This window comes from Dipodomys merriami, unplaced genomic scaffold (genome assembly GCF_024711535.1).
Source record: "Dipodomys merriami isolate MVZ:Mamm:240054 unplaced genomic scaffold, mDipMer1.0.p SCAF_344, whole genome shotgun sequence".
In the NCBI taxonomy this organism is placed as follows: domain Eukaryota; kingdom Metazoa; phylum Chordata; class Mammalia; order Rodentia; family Heteromyidae; genus Dipodomys; species Dipodomys merriami.
Window position 1 is genome coordinate 801,447 of NW_027204982.1, and position 15,200 is coordinate 816,646.

General features: G+C 38.0%; 1 long non-coding RNA gene across 1 annotated transcript; it reads right to left on the reverse strand.

Annotated features, from left to right (window-relative positions):
* Positions 1-1,874: 1,874 nt before the first annotated feature.
* Positions 1,875-7,312, reverse strand: LOC138803614 (uncharacterized). Its single transcript, XR_011364989.1, has 3 exons — positions 7,202-7,312; positions 5,132-5,182; positions 1,875-2,142 (listed from the first exon to the last, which is right to left on the reverse strand). It is a non-coding gene; the product is annotated as an uncharacterized lncRNA (long non-coding RNA).
* Positions 7,313-15,200: the final 7,888 nt, after the last annotated feature.

Here is a 15,200-nt window from a genome sequence, read left to right on the forward strand (position 1 = left end):
AAGGCAACTTAAAATTAAAAATGAGATCACAGAGCTGGGAAGGTGGCTCAGTGGTAGAGTGCTTGCCTTGCATGCATGAGGCCCTGGGTTGGATTCCTCAGCACCACATAAGCAAAAAGAAAAAGCCAGAAGTGGCACTGTGGCTCAAGTGGTAGAGCGCTAGCATTGAGCTGAAGAGCTGAGGGACAGAGCCCAAGCCCAGAGTTCAGGCCCCACAACTGGACCCAAAAAAAAATTTAAAAAAAATTTTAAAAAAGAAATTTTAAAAAAATTTAAAAATGAGATCACAAAATCTGAGAGAAAGTACAGTAATTCAAACTTTCAATTTACAAATGACCAGGCCATATGAGTGAACAAATCACAAATGTCACAGGATTTTTTAATACCCTTCCTCTAATGATTAATGAAAAATTTCAGTCCAGCATAAGTAGGCCAAAAAAATAGTTCCTGAAACGATAGATCCATAATTGGTCTACCAAGGCTAGGTAAATTTGACTTAGAGATCAAATATAATACAGTAAAACATTAATTGAGAAGATCCTTAGTGCTTCAAAACACTGGTACTTCAGGAAAACTTGGTTTTATAGTAAAAAATGTTGTCATTCTCAAACCAATGATAACCTACATTTAATATCCTGAAAGTGTATTCCTTTTCAAATAAACTTTTTAAAATCACATTCGCAAAAATAACATTTGACAAGTAGATGATACTTAGTGACATTACAAGTTTTTCATGTGTAGGGAGTAAGTTACAACAGAGTTGATTTATTTACCCAGCACTAATGCCAAACAGGTTCAACCATTCATTAAAGTGTAGAAATAATACCCACCAGCATTTGTGTTGTTCAATATGTGCCTTCCAGAAATGTGTTAATAGATCAGCCTCCCATAATTCAAACCCAAACTAGCTAATAAAGTAAATTTCATTACTTAATAAGGTACATTTTAAAAAGTCACAAATATTTGCCTTAGCATATGTTGTTTTATGTTTTCCCTATCTGTCTAACATAGGAAGAAATATAAATTTAAGCCTTAAATATGGGTACTCATCAGAGATGTGACAAACATAAAATCTGTCTTCTATTTCTATCATATTCCTCTATACTAGTAAATCGAAGCTTCCTTCTTTTTCCAAAACTTATAGGTAGTAGAAAATATTATCCCATGTAAAATAAAATAATCAAAAACCATTGTACAAAGCCATTTATAAAAACTGGTAGTTAGGAATACATTCTAAGCCATTTTTATACTTTCTTGTTTACTAAAGATTCATCTTCCAAATCGATGAGAATAAAATCATGTCTAGGGGCTTCACGTCTCCAGTCTTGCAAATTGTTATTGCAGATGAGTGATTTATGGAAATATAAACTGACATCAGTTTAAGTATATGCAGGATTGAAACTCCATGGAATGTATATAAAACTTTCAAAATATTAACCAACAGTTTAACAGAATGACTATCACGAATTTGAAACCAGAGAGGAATAATAGTAAAGACATAGAATGAATGAAAAATAGAACAAGGGGCAAGTACAGCTAGAATGCTCAATGTACACATGGGATAAAGGAATTAGTAAATCTGAAATTAATCTTGCAGAAGGGGTTGGTTGAGAATGATAGAAGGAGTGACTCTAATCCAGTAGCATTGGACAATTAGATGGACATATTTTATTGTAACACACTTGCAAACCTTCTGAAATTCAGTTAAAAAAAACACAACCAAAAAAAACAAAAACACACAGAAATCGCAATCAAACAGTAATCCCTAGATTGTTGAATATGACCTCTCAAAATTTTAAATAGTTAATGAAGTGCAGTCTTTGGAAAAGCAAACAAAGCTGTTCGAAAGAGCAGTTTGGGGCAGGGGAGAGTTTTGAACAGATTTAAATAGATTGTCTAAGGTTATAAATCACCTATATCTGCTGCAAATATTTTCTTCAGCGAGTTTTCTTTTTCTGAACTGGATACTCCAGTCCTGAGACACACTTGATAGCTTGTGAATAGAATGGAAGAAACAAGATCAAGAACCCAGTGCTCCACTGGAAACAAAACAGTCCTCTATGTTTTCGCTCATCTCTCTTCACTACTCTTTTCTCGTACTTTTCAGTCAAGTGATTTTGAGTTATATCTTTCTTCTTTGTTCTGGAAAATAATTAGTCGAAGTAATTCACTAAATATTATTTGCCATTTTTTTCTGTCATGCTGTTTACTTGTCCAAGCGAGCCATTAAACTTTACACTTGTATTTGGTTGCCATGAAAACCCAACATCTATGTTAATGAGGACAAACTCTAATGTAAATCTTTGTCTCCAAAAAACCAGTCCAAGAAGCTGTGATCACAAATATTTAGCTATTCGTTTTCTTTTTTCTTTTACCTTTAAAGTCTTCCTGTGTTTAAAGTGCCCACAAAAATAAGTACTCCACCACTTTTTGGTTCAAACACTTCTAAACTCAAAGATATATTTTGCTAACAACATGTTTAGAGGAAATCGAAGAATACTCCACTTTTATCTTCTCTTTCAGTATTCTCCTTTGATGCCATATCGGGAACAGGAAGTTACTCGTTGCAAAATGATTTCAACCGATTATTTTTTTCTTGGTCTTTCATTTGCTCAACAAGGTTTACTAAGGCGACCAGATTTAAATCACCCATACCTTGAATGACTGTGTCTGTTACAAAGGACAATACTTCTGTGTTCTACTTTGATGTCCTCCTCTTAGCTCTTGCCTGATTTCCAATTAATCACAGCTTCTGGACTTCAAGTCTAGTGAAGCTGAAGGACTATTCGGCCTCCCTCACTGCTACATGTTGATGGTTTCTCTTTTAAAGCTCATTTATTTGGATGTGGAATTTACTGTCATGTTTTCATTCAATCTGTTCTGCATTAAGGAGCCAAATAAGCTCTGTAAAATCACATTAGGTACCAAAAATATTATTACAATATATCATAAAGTTTGGCCTCCCTCCACTGTTGGAGCCAATATGCTTAGGTAGGGCTTCTAAGAACGCCTTTTCTTTCCTTTTCAATTTGCTCACTTCTTTTCTGATTCCAAACCTTTTTGGCTTATGTAATAAGGAAAGTCTTCACTATCTCATGTTAATAAGGATATTATATTTTGTGAGCTGCTTAGAAATGTGAAATCATTGGTTTGAAGTATCCAATAAGATTTTTTTCTGTTTCACTGCTTCACGTGCAAAGACATTATGGAAAGTATTACAAGCAGAAAAGTGTAAACCCAATACCTTCTTTCATTGTGGAGAACACTTTCTCCCTAAATATTTTGACCCAAATTATGTTTTTCAGAGAATTACTGCTTGGCAATTCACAAATTTTGATGCCTTATTTTTTTTTAAGAATTTTGAATTTAAATTCCACTACAACCTTGTTTCACACAGTGAGAGTACATTTCCTGGGTAAGGACAATTCTCAAAGGAACCTACAGGATTTATTGCAAGGTTTCTGAGATTTGTTTGTTTTTTGTGAAAATGAGCCATCTTCACCCACATTGCTCCCTCTCAGCTTAGTCTCCATGGATTCTTTGCATGAAAGCCTATTTTCCCAGGCAAGTTTAAATTTTCTTAATAGGCTAAGATGTTAAAAAGATTGCACAATTAAATTTTACCTGTCATAATTTTAAAACTCTTTTGAAATTACTTTATCAGAATCACGAACTCACCAATCCTAATTCCACCTTTACCATCAAAACACTTAACGTATAGTTTTCATGATATTTTGTCCATGAAACTATTATTTTCCAGTGGCTTTGTTATACGTATATATGACCATATAATCTGATGCTGAGCAAAATGAACTCTAAGATATGGAAACAGAGATTTTTATTTGCGATTGTTGTTTTTTTAATGTACTATGTGATTTCTATTTTCTTTGGATTTTCCCCCTATGGTTTATCCCCTGCTGTATTTGATTTTGGTACCCTGTGTGTTGTATATATATATTTCCCTTAATTAGGGAAGGGATAGGGAACAACTTAATGGCGAGACAAAGGACAAAGGGCAAAACAATGCAATAACAATACGCACAAGACATTATGTTGGAAATGTACATTACAACTTGTGAGGGTATTAGGGTGAAGAAAAATTATGAGAAAAATGAGTTATGTATTCACTAATTTACAATTACTTTGACCCCACTGTACATCACTTTGTCAATAAAATTAAATTAAAAAATAAGTTGCATAAAATATACCTTATCTCTATTGTGAAAAAATACTACACCTCTGTTAATGTGATGCCCTCCTTGTTCTGGAAAGAACACCACAATAAACTGGGTTACATGAATTTATCTCCCACTGATATTCTTGAGATCAGAACACTTACAAATATTATTTATATTTATACATTTTTAACCATCATAGATATTCAGGATGGTAAGATTGGAAGGTTACAGTTCAAAGCCCACCCAGGCAGGAAGGTTCCTTAGATACTTATCTCCCATAAACTTCTCAGAAAAAGCCAAACACAAGTGGCACTGAGTTTGGAGTGGTAGGGCATGAGATTTGAGCAAAAACAGGCTCAGAGACAGTTTCCAGGCCCAAAGGTCAAGCCCTAGGACAAACCAATAAAACAAAACAAAAATTAAAACAAACCCCAAACCTCGCATTTTTCTCATTGTGTACGGAAGCACGTAATTAAGGGAATTGCTTCCTGTGTTACATATAGGTAGAAGAAAGAGGATCTCACAGAATTATTCTCTTCATACCAAGTTATACCAAAGCCTCAAAAAATTGCTCTTTTTCTAAATTTATAAATTAATACAATCCATTTGTTGGCAATTCTGTCTACATTATTCACATGATCATTTAATACATGAACTATTGGAATTATCTATTAACTAATTTCTAATTATAACATTCTTGAATGAATATTCTAGGCAAATAGAATGCCAGAATCATTTGTGAATTTGTCAATTAAACCATCTACATAAAAAGAATTTTTGTACTATACTATAGATTATGAAATCACAAACAAAACCAAAATATTTATTTGAAATCTAAATTCTAATTTAGCAAGATCTACAAAGTCTTACATTAGATTTAATTTGTTATTTTTCCAGGCTTAACCTTGTAATACTTCATTATTTCTTTAGAATCCAACAGAATGATTACTTACTTTTTCAGATTTTGGATGGGATTCATAAGCCATTTTGCATCTAGGAATGTTCTGTAATGAAGAGAGCATTTAAAACTGAACAGATGATTATATATGAGATGCATTTCAATAAGAAACTTGACTTCTCAAAACATAATGACAAAATTAGCCCAATCTGCCTACTGTGTATTCCTTTCTTTCATTTTTTTGGGGGGGGGTCCTGTGGTGGGGCCTGAACTCTGGGCCTGGGTGCTGTGCCTCAGCTCTTCAGCTCAAGGCTATCACTCTACCACTTGAGTCACAGCGCCACTTCCACCTTTTTTTCTTTTTGCTTCTGTGGTACTGAGGAATCGAACCTAGGGCCTCAGGCATGCAAAGCAAGCGTTCTACCACTGAGCAACCTTCCCAGCCCCTGTATTCCTTTCTTGAATGGCTTTTTTATTAAGACAAAATTATACTCCTTGGTTCAGGGAAGCTATCACTATGTAATTCCACTCTCTAATCTCCTGTCTTGGTCTGAGTGCTAGAATTTTAGCCTTTTATCACATTGCTCTGCCATATTTTCTTGATTTAATCTAGATACAGACTAGTAATCCTGAACTTCTCCAGTGATATTATCCATTAGACTGACTGTTCAGACTGTTCATCTACTATTTTCAAAGATGTTCTAACATTTCATACAAGATATGAACATTTTCAGATGCACCTGTGGGGTCTCTGATTCGTTCCTCCGTGGATCTGATCCCTTTAATAATGATTACTTGATTCTCTTACTATCTCTGGTCCCTACCTATGTAATAGTCTCAAACATTTTTTAAGGTAATTGACTTGAGGACATTCTAATTTTAACAATTATCACTTGATTCTAGTCTTACTCAGGACATATTTTATATTGTTTTCTAACTTTTCTACATGTTCTGAGAGTTGTATCATGTTTGTATTCATGTGTGCACATGTAAGTGCCTCTATGTGTGAGTATGTTTGTATGTATGTATGCAAAAGCCCCAAGCTCTTATTGATCAGTCTTGCTCATGACTGGTATTCCATCACTTGAGCCATTCTTCTAATCCAGGTTTTGGCTGGTTAATTATAGGTAGAGTCACAAAGACTGTTCTGCCCAGGCTGGATGCAAACTGAGCTTCCCAGACTCCTTTACATACTTAGGTTTTATTTATCCAGTAATATGAACTTTTAAATTAAAAACATTTTTGTTAGTGTAAAGTCTAAGCTGTATACCACATTTTTAACTCAAGAATTCATATAAAGATAGATGAACATACACATTACATATGCTGAGTGTTAAACCGGATGGCGGTGAGATCTGAGGATTGGAGTTCAAAGCCAGATCGACTAGGAAAGTCCCAGAGACTCTTTTCTTCAATTAACTACAAGAAAAGTGGAAGTGGCACTGTGGCACAAGTGGTAGAGCATTAGCCTTGAGCTGAATAGCAGAGGTACAGTACCCAGGCCCAGAGTTCAAGTGCCAAGACCACCACCACCACAAAAAGTATATATAAGTAAAGAAAAAGAAATGTCATCGTAGCCACCAGTTCATTGCTAGTATCATCCCTGCTCTCTCAAGATGGACTTTTTTTCCAGTTAAGTCCAGGCTCTTATATCTGACTTGCATTGGAAGCAGAATTATTCTTCCATTTACTTTTAACAAATTTGCATGATTACTAAGCGTGATTTAGAAAGGGAGTGGCCTCATACTTAGTGTTTCACTTAGGAGTAATGCTTTCCCTATATCACTCCCATAAATCTACATACTGGGCTTTATTGTTTCAATGTTGTGTTATTTGTAGAATCTTCTATATTGTATTGAACCCTTATACTTAAACACAGCACTTCTCTTTCTCCTATTATTGCTATATTTTCTCTTACTATTAACTCATGTACACTTGGGAAATAATGCGCAGCAAATACACTCACAAAGAGAATGATCTGAGAACCTTCTTCCCATTTAAAACTCGTCTTCATTTAAAGAGAACTTACAAAGTTTGAACTCAATGTACTCATGGATAATGAATTTATAAGAAATATAAATTTCATATTTTATCTTAATTAAGTTGTCTCTGAAACACGTGTTACCTCAGGTCCAAAGGTATCCTTGTGTTATTACAGTGAACCCAGAAAACATTCATTATACCTCAAGCAGCACCATCGATTGTTACTGGAAGTAACAGTTACTGGATGTGGAAACTGATCCTAGGAGAGGAATTGAACATAGAGCAATGACAAAGTTCAAGTTAACGTATGCTTTACTTTAACTGTACAAGAACAGAATCCCAAGATTAGAAGGATACTCTGTCCTTGACTTTTTTGAGTGTGTTCTTTAATCATATAAAACTTTTCTGTAAACTTCTAGTAGAGACTATTACAAAAGAAATAATGTGCCATTTGAAAACCAGCATAGAACAAAAGGAAATGACATTGTTTTAAAAGTGTTCTAATGAAAAGAAACAAAGACATGGAGATTTTAAAGTGTCTTATGGATGGATATTTCTCCCCTGAGATGATTATCTTGTTCCAGGAGTCAGTTATCAATTCCTTTAATCTGTTCCTGAGTTCTCCATAGAAATAAGGATTCCAAAAAAGCAGGAACCAGTGAGTATTATCAGCAAAAGAAGCCTCTTCTCAGATCAGTACTTCTTTACCGATGGTCCCAAAGAAATATGTGGGGTTATTTCTCTGTCCTTGTTTGTTTAGTTTGTGCTGGTTCTGGGGCTTGAATCGAGAGGGCAGACCCTGTCCCTGAACAGTTATCTTTCCTGCCCACATGCCCCCAAAGCTAGTACTCTACAGCTTAAGCCAAAACTGCACTTACGGCTTTTTTGGTGTTTAATTATAGATAAGATTTTGACAGATGACCCTGCCTGGATTGGCTTTTGATCTAAGATCGTAAGAAAGCTAAGTGATATCAACTGTATGGACTTATCTTTTGAAACAAGAAATATTAGTTGAAATTTATTGTAAAACTAATAAATTTATAATTTTTAAAAGAAGAGAATATGTACAGCAAAGAAGCCATAACTTACATTTTAACTTTTGGAATTATTTCTTCTGCTTGGGAAGATTATTGACATTGTCTTTATTTTGAGGAAACTTAAACTCATATCTTTTTTGTTGGTCATGGGGCTTGAACTCTGTTTCTGGGCACTGTCCATCAGCTCTTCAAGTCAAGTTGAACTATTTACCACTTTACCTACAGCACCACTTCTGGTTTTCTGGTGGTTAATTGAAGATAAGAGTCTCATGGATTTTCCTGATCAGGCTGGCTTTGAACCACAATCCTCTGGTCTCAATCTCCTGAGTAGCTAAGATTACAGATGTGAGCCATCAGCACCCATCTCATATTCACATTTATGTGTAATGGATGACACTATGTAGACAAAGAATGGAAATTTGAACCAAATGATGATATTGCAGCTTTTCCGAAAATTTGAGTTAGCCATAAATATGTCCTCCTTTTCAGGTTGTTACATTAATGACTCATGAGCTATGGGACCCTTACATTAGCATCTTCTGGCATCAGTATATGTATAGTATCAGGAAATGTTCATAGAGAAATATAAAAGACTGAGATTTTTAGAAAGCAAAGGAGATCAGGTATGAAAGAACAGCATAGAAGGAGATATATTTATCACACAGAGATTAAGAACCAGCCTAAGATTTAGAATGCTAAAGTCAATGAGGAGTAAGCCTAATTGATAACTAGTTCTTAAATAACCAAAAAGGGTTCCCTAGAACAGTTTCTGGAATACTTTATTTACTATTTTATTCCTTCATCTGGAGTTATTCCTTCTCTTCTATCACAAATGTTAATTAGCCTCTGAATTTTTGGTGCAATGACTGTGATTTCCAAATCACACTTTGACTACCCTTATCTTTTTGATTAGCAGTGACCACACAAAAGCCCAGAATCGTTGAATTTCCAGAATTAATCTTCACCTGACATCTAAGCACATTCCAGGCATTAATTGATGTGACCTAATGAAGAAAACTTTTTTTTTTTAACACAGTATCCTAATATAAGTAAAGTACATGAATTAGGGACTATTTTCAGGTGTCAGCATGGAAGGAGCAATTATATATTCCAAGGCAAGTATGGGTTCTTTATTTTGCATTTACTAAATGTGTTTTGTTTTTGTCAGTCCAGGGGCTTAACTTAGGGCTAGGGAATTATTCCCCAGCTTCTTTTTTTTGTCTCAAGGCTAGTACTCTACCACTTGTGGCATAAGATTACTTCCAGGTTTTTCTGTTTATGCAGTACTGAGGAATTGAACCCAGGGTTTGATGAATGCTAGGCAATAAACCTACCATGCAGCCACATTCCCACAGCCCTAAATGACTTTCTTAAGATGGCATTATATTTTCATTCCATAACTATGTATCATAATTTTGGAGAGGCACCACAAAATGATGTCGAAAATAATACTAAGTCCAGTAAGGCTGGATGGACAATGAATAACCGTCACAGTCTAGCCAGGGCAACGAGGGGCTTACCTCATGGAGCTGTTTCAACAGGCAGAGCGAGACAGCTCGTGACCCAAAGCCCACCCCCAGAATGAGGGGGCCACCTTGGGTTCCAGCCACATGGAATCTCTGGACCACCTCCTCCAGCACCCATTCAACCAGTTCCTGTGTGTGTGAGAGAGAAAGAAAGTCAGAATTACACTTAAGTCAGGGCTGGTGGCTTAGAATTCTAAGAGGCTGAGATATGAGGATCATGGTTCATAACCATCCTGGACAGGAACAACTATGAGACTCTTATCTCCAAAGAATCACCAGAAAACCGGAAGTGGTGCTGTGGGCTCAAGTGGTAGAGCACTAGCCTTGAGCTGAGGAGCTTGGGAACAGTGCCCAGGCCTAGAGTTCAAGCCCCACGACTGACAAGAAGTGGACTTCCCACCACAAGAAGTGGACTGAATAGGACCCATTGTCCTACTGAGCATGGAAGAGAAGTCCGGCTGAGCTTCCGGTGAACTTGAGGTCATAAGTAGATCACCTTGCTTCTCTGTGCCTCAGTTTCCCCAGCTGCAAAACTCAACAGAGTGAAGAAATCTCCTTCCTCATGGGGATAGGGTAAGGATAAAAGAGAGGTATGTTTGTTTCATAATCACACACCTGTTGCATGATTAATAACAGGCCCTATCTGAGCCCTTTCCGCGTATCTTCCTGTATTATGCTCACAGAATTGTCAAGAAGCTTGTCTGAAGGCGGCTCTCTCTGGGCCTAGCTATGATCCAGAGATCCCTCTGTATAAATCCCTGGTTTCCACACAACTGTTCTGCGAGGACACTGAGGTCCTACGGTTGAGGCCTTACACAGAGCTAAATCTGTTGTCAAAAATTGGCTGCTGTGGAGTAAGAGTTTGGGATAATCCATCTAAACTGATGACTGTGCATGTTGCTACATGACTACCATCCCAACTACAGAGGACCAGGCCTGGTGGAACATACCTGTCACAGATAGGAGGACCACGATCCAGCCCAGCCTGAGAATATAATGAGGCTCTATCTCAGAAATGCTCAAATCAGAAAGGTGGCTCCTGAGAGCTGGCAAGAATAAACAATCAGGGGATCATGGTGCCACTTTAGGGGTGTCCGAACTAGTCTGGGGATTGTGTTGGAGCTGCCACACACCTGTGCTGCTTGGAGAAGCTGTTGTTGGCTGCTCAGTGTGAGGCATGCGGCAATGGCAGCTGCATTGCAGACACATCGGCCCAGAGCACTCTGCTCTGGCACACTGCCTGAGGCTGGGACCAGGAGGGGCCTTAGGCCAGCTGGCAGCAAGTAATTGTCTGAGGTTTGAAACCCAGCACTGCAAGGAAGCAGGATAGGTGATGGGGGCAAAGGAGGAGTGTCAATTTCCTACTAAACTCAAAAGTTGCTTCAAGTCTCTTGCTCACCACTCAGCCACCTCTGCCTTCCTCAACTGCTGGTCGTGGTGTCAACCAACAGAGAGAATCCCTATGCTACCAGGCAGCATTGAATGTGGGCGTGGCCACATTCTTGTATCCCATTGGTCAGAAAGAAAGAGGAAATAATGGGAGTGTGGCCGGATTTCTGTGATGCAAGCAGCATGGGCGGAGTCAAGATGGCAGTGGGTCTCCCAGTCCTTTTCCCAAGGAACTCTGTCCAATTCAGTTGGGTACAAGAGGGTGACCTGCTTTAGCCATATAGCTGCACAGATTTTGTTGGATATGTCTGTTTCCAGTCCCAGAATTAAACTCAGGCTCTGGGCAGTCTGTGAGCTGCTTTTGCTCAAGGCTGGCCCTCCACAATGGAGCCACAGGGCTTCTAGCTTTGTTAGCAATGAAGTTGGACAGGGGTCTCAAGGACTTTCCTGCCTAAGGTGACCATGATCCTCCTGTCACAGCCTTGTAAGTATCTAGGAGGACTGCTGAGAGCCACTGGTGCCTGCCTAATCATTGGTCTTGCTAATGTTCTTGGACAGAACGGTGAGTTCCCTATTCATTGGTTTAAGTGGTGGGAGCAGGAACCCACAGTTTGAATCCTGATCCTGCCACCTCAAATTGGCAGGAGATCCTAATGAACTTGTTCCTCTCTATATGATTACCAATGGAATGTGATGTATGTCTGATTGAATGAGAAGACCTTGAATGATACTAGGATAAAATTATACACCATTATATTATATGACATTGATCATTTTAGTTAATACTTTATGAAGCATTTAAACAATCACAGACATATAATGGAGGCATAATGAAATACCTAAGAATTGGGCCTCACATACTATAAAGGTGCCATTTTTTTTGGCCAGGACTGGGATTTGAACTCATGGTCTGGCTATCTCTGTTGCTCTGTGTGGGAAGGGGAAGCTGGCTTCCTTGAAGTCAAGAAATTCAAGTCTGTTCCTTAGGCATGAAATAGATCCCCAGTACTAGAAAACATCCTATTTATGTATAATTTACATATATGATTTATATTTATATATATATATGTGTTGATTCCATATTGTGTCAGTATAGTTATTTTATTTTTTGTTGTATTCATGTATTGACCATTTATTTTACTGAATATTATGGAACATAGAAGAACATTGGTTACATTGATTAAATAGGATATAGGTCTACATATGTATTCTACTTCATACCTGACGCCGAGTACATTCACAGGAAAGGAAAACGTGTCACCATCAGCTTCTTACTCCACGATTCATTGTTTGGGAGTGCTGGCATCTGAACTCATGGCCTACAAGGCCAAATTCATGAATGGGTGAATGTCAGCAAGTTTTCCTGGGGCAAATTGAGCAGACAGGCTGTTCCCAGGACCTGAGATCGAGCCCCAGGGGTTAACAAAATAAGAACAGATTGAAATGCAGATGGCATTATGCTAATAAATACATGTCTTCATAGAATGTCAGAGATGTCTACACATTATTCAGTTATACAGATTACATTCCTACCAATTCCTGGGTATTTATTATTTATCCATATAATTAATGTTATTGTTTTCATCCTTAAATATCAATGAAATCAATTAGTGTCCTGAAATTATTGCATTCCTGTAAGTAATTATATTCTTTTAATGCTTCATAAATATTATATAAAATTAATCAACCTCCTGAAATGATGCTGTCCAATTTTATAGGAGCATTATTCACAATCAACTCATTCAACTGTGACATTGACACCATTCCATTGTTATTCCCATGGATGGGCACCAGTTTCTTAGTATCTCCTGTCATTGGTTGCTGTCAGGATAGGGATTCAAAATCAGGGTCTATGTTGCCACATAGGCCTATGGCTTCCCCGATAGTCTGGCAGCCTTCATCAATACAAGTTGAAGAACCCTTTGCAACAGTGTCATTCATACCCAGGCGGGTAACATTGCAAGGAAAGAAAACATAAAAAGGCCACATTTTTTCTATGCATTTTTTTCCAGGCAAGGGCTGGGGATCTAGGATTCCAGCAGCGGCTGTGAGGCCAGTGGGTGCACACCAGGCTAGGGTGATTGAAGCTGAGGCAGAGTTGCCACAACCTGAGTTTAAACCCTGTTCATAGAAAATAAAAGAAAAGAAAAAATAAAAAATAATCCCTGGCTTGCAATTCCCGCTAATTATTCTGCCAAATTTTGGATTTGAGCTCAGGGTCTGGGTAAATATGCAGCAATGTGGATGAAGGGGAAGATCACCGTACTTGAAAATAAGAAAGACAGGCTTGTTCACTAGGCCTGAATTAAGCACCAGCCCTGGAAAACATACTATTTATATTCATTGTAAACTTAGGATTTATTCTTAACTATTAATGTTCAGTCCATACATGTTTTATGTGGTTGTTCCTTCTATTTTTTGTTTTATTGATTTATTTGCTGTTGATTGTACTTTGATGAAACTCATTCCGTTTATTGCATTGATGACATCCGATCACAGAGCATCTAGATTTGTAGAAATGTTCTCCATCATACATGAACCCAGTATACTCAGAGAAAAGGAAAACAAGTTTCACACTTGCCTTCTTATTCCATGATCCACTTGTTGGTAGTGCTGGGATCTGAACTTAGGGCCTAGCAGAACAAATTGGAGAATAAGTCAAGGTGAACACAAAAACCTGTGAGCAACTTAGGAGCTTAGCCATTCCCAGGATCTGACATTGATCCCCAGGGTGGTCCACTATAGTCATAAATTCATAATTTAAACATAGGATCTATATTGACATACATGTGTGGACACATCTTGTGTTCGGTGCACTTCTTCTCCTTATTTTGTCTCTAATTCATGGAGGTATTGTGTATTTTACAAAGTATGGTGACAAATATAACTGTTCTGCCGTGGATGACAACATGTTCCCATGGTTATTGGTTTGCCTATGCATTTCCATCCTAGTTAAGTCCCAGGACTTTCACAGGAGAGGAAAAAGTGTGCAACAACTGGCTTCTGACAGCAGAATGAATCTTTTGTCAGTGCTGGGATTTGAACTCAGGTCTAGGTAGCTCTGTTGCACTGGTGGGGGGAAGGGGAAGCTCACCATCCTTGAGGACTAGAATGCCAGACCTGGTCCAGGGCCTGATTTGAAGCCCCAGCACTGCACAAATTACCAAGCCCACCTTTTTTAAAATTAAGATCTCTCTTTACCTACAGGTGTGGTATGCATCTTGCATTCAGTGTAGTTATTCTTTTTATTTTGTGCCTTATTCAAGGATGTATTGTGTATTTTATTGAGTATGGTGACAGATATAACTGAGCTGACATGGATGACAACCTATTGCCATGGCTATAGAGTTGCCTATATAGCATTCTCCATCTTCAGTGAGACCCAGGACATTCACAGGACAGGAAAACATGTTCAACCATAGCTTCTCACATCAGAATGAATCTATTGGCAGTGCTGGAATTTGAACTCAAGGCCTAGCAGGCCCAATTGTTGAATGGGCCATGGTGAGCCCACCAGTCTATGAGCCACTAAGGAGCTAGGTCATTCCTGGGACCTGAGATTGAGCTCTGGTTGGGGCCAATATAGACATAAATTCATAATTAAACAGAGGATCTATATTTCCAAACAATGGTGGGCATCATCTTGCATTCAGTGTAGGCACTCTCTTTATTTTGTGCCTCATTCATTGATGTATTTTGTATTTTCTTGAGTATAGGAAGACAGATATAACTGTGGTGAACTGGTTGACAAGCAATTACAGAGTTGCCTATGCATTCTCCATCCTAGCTGAGACCCAGAACTTGCACAGCACATAAAAACAGGTGCAACGACTGGCTTCTCACATCAGGGTAATTTTTTGGCGATGCTAAGATTCGAACTCGGAGACTAGGAGGCCCAACTGCCCAATGGGTCCAGGTGAGCACACCAGCCTGTGAGCCCCTAAGGAGCTGGGCCATTCCCAGGAAGAGATTGAGCACCAAGTAGGCGCAAATAGTACCCAATGCATCATTGGAACATGAGATATATATTCACATTCGTGTGTGGACTGCATCGTGCATTGAATGTAGTTATTCTCTTTCTTTTTTATGCTATTCATGGATGTATTGTGTATTTTCTTGAGTATATGATGACAGATATACCTGGGTTGACATGGATAACAACTTATTCCCATGGCCACAGGGTGGCCCA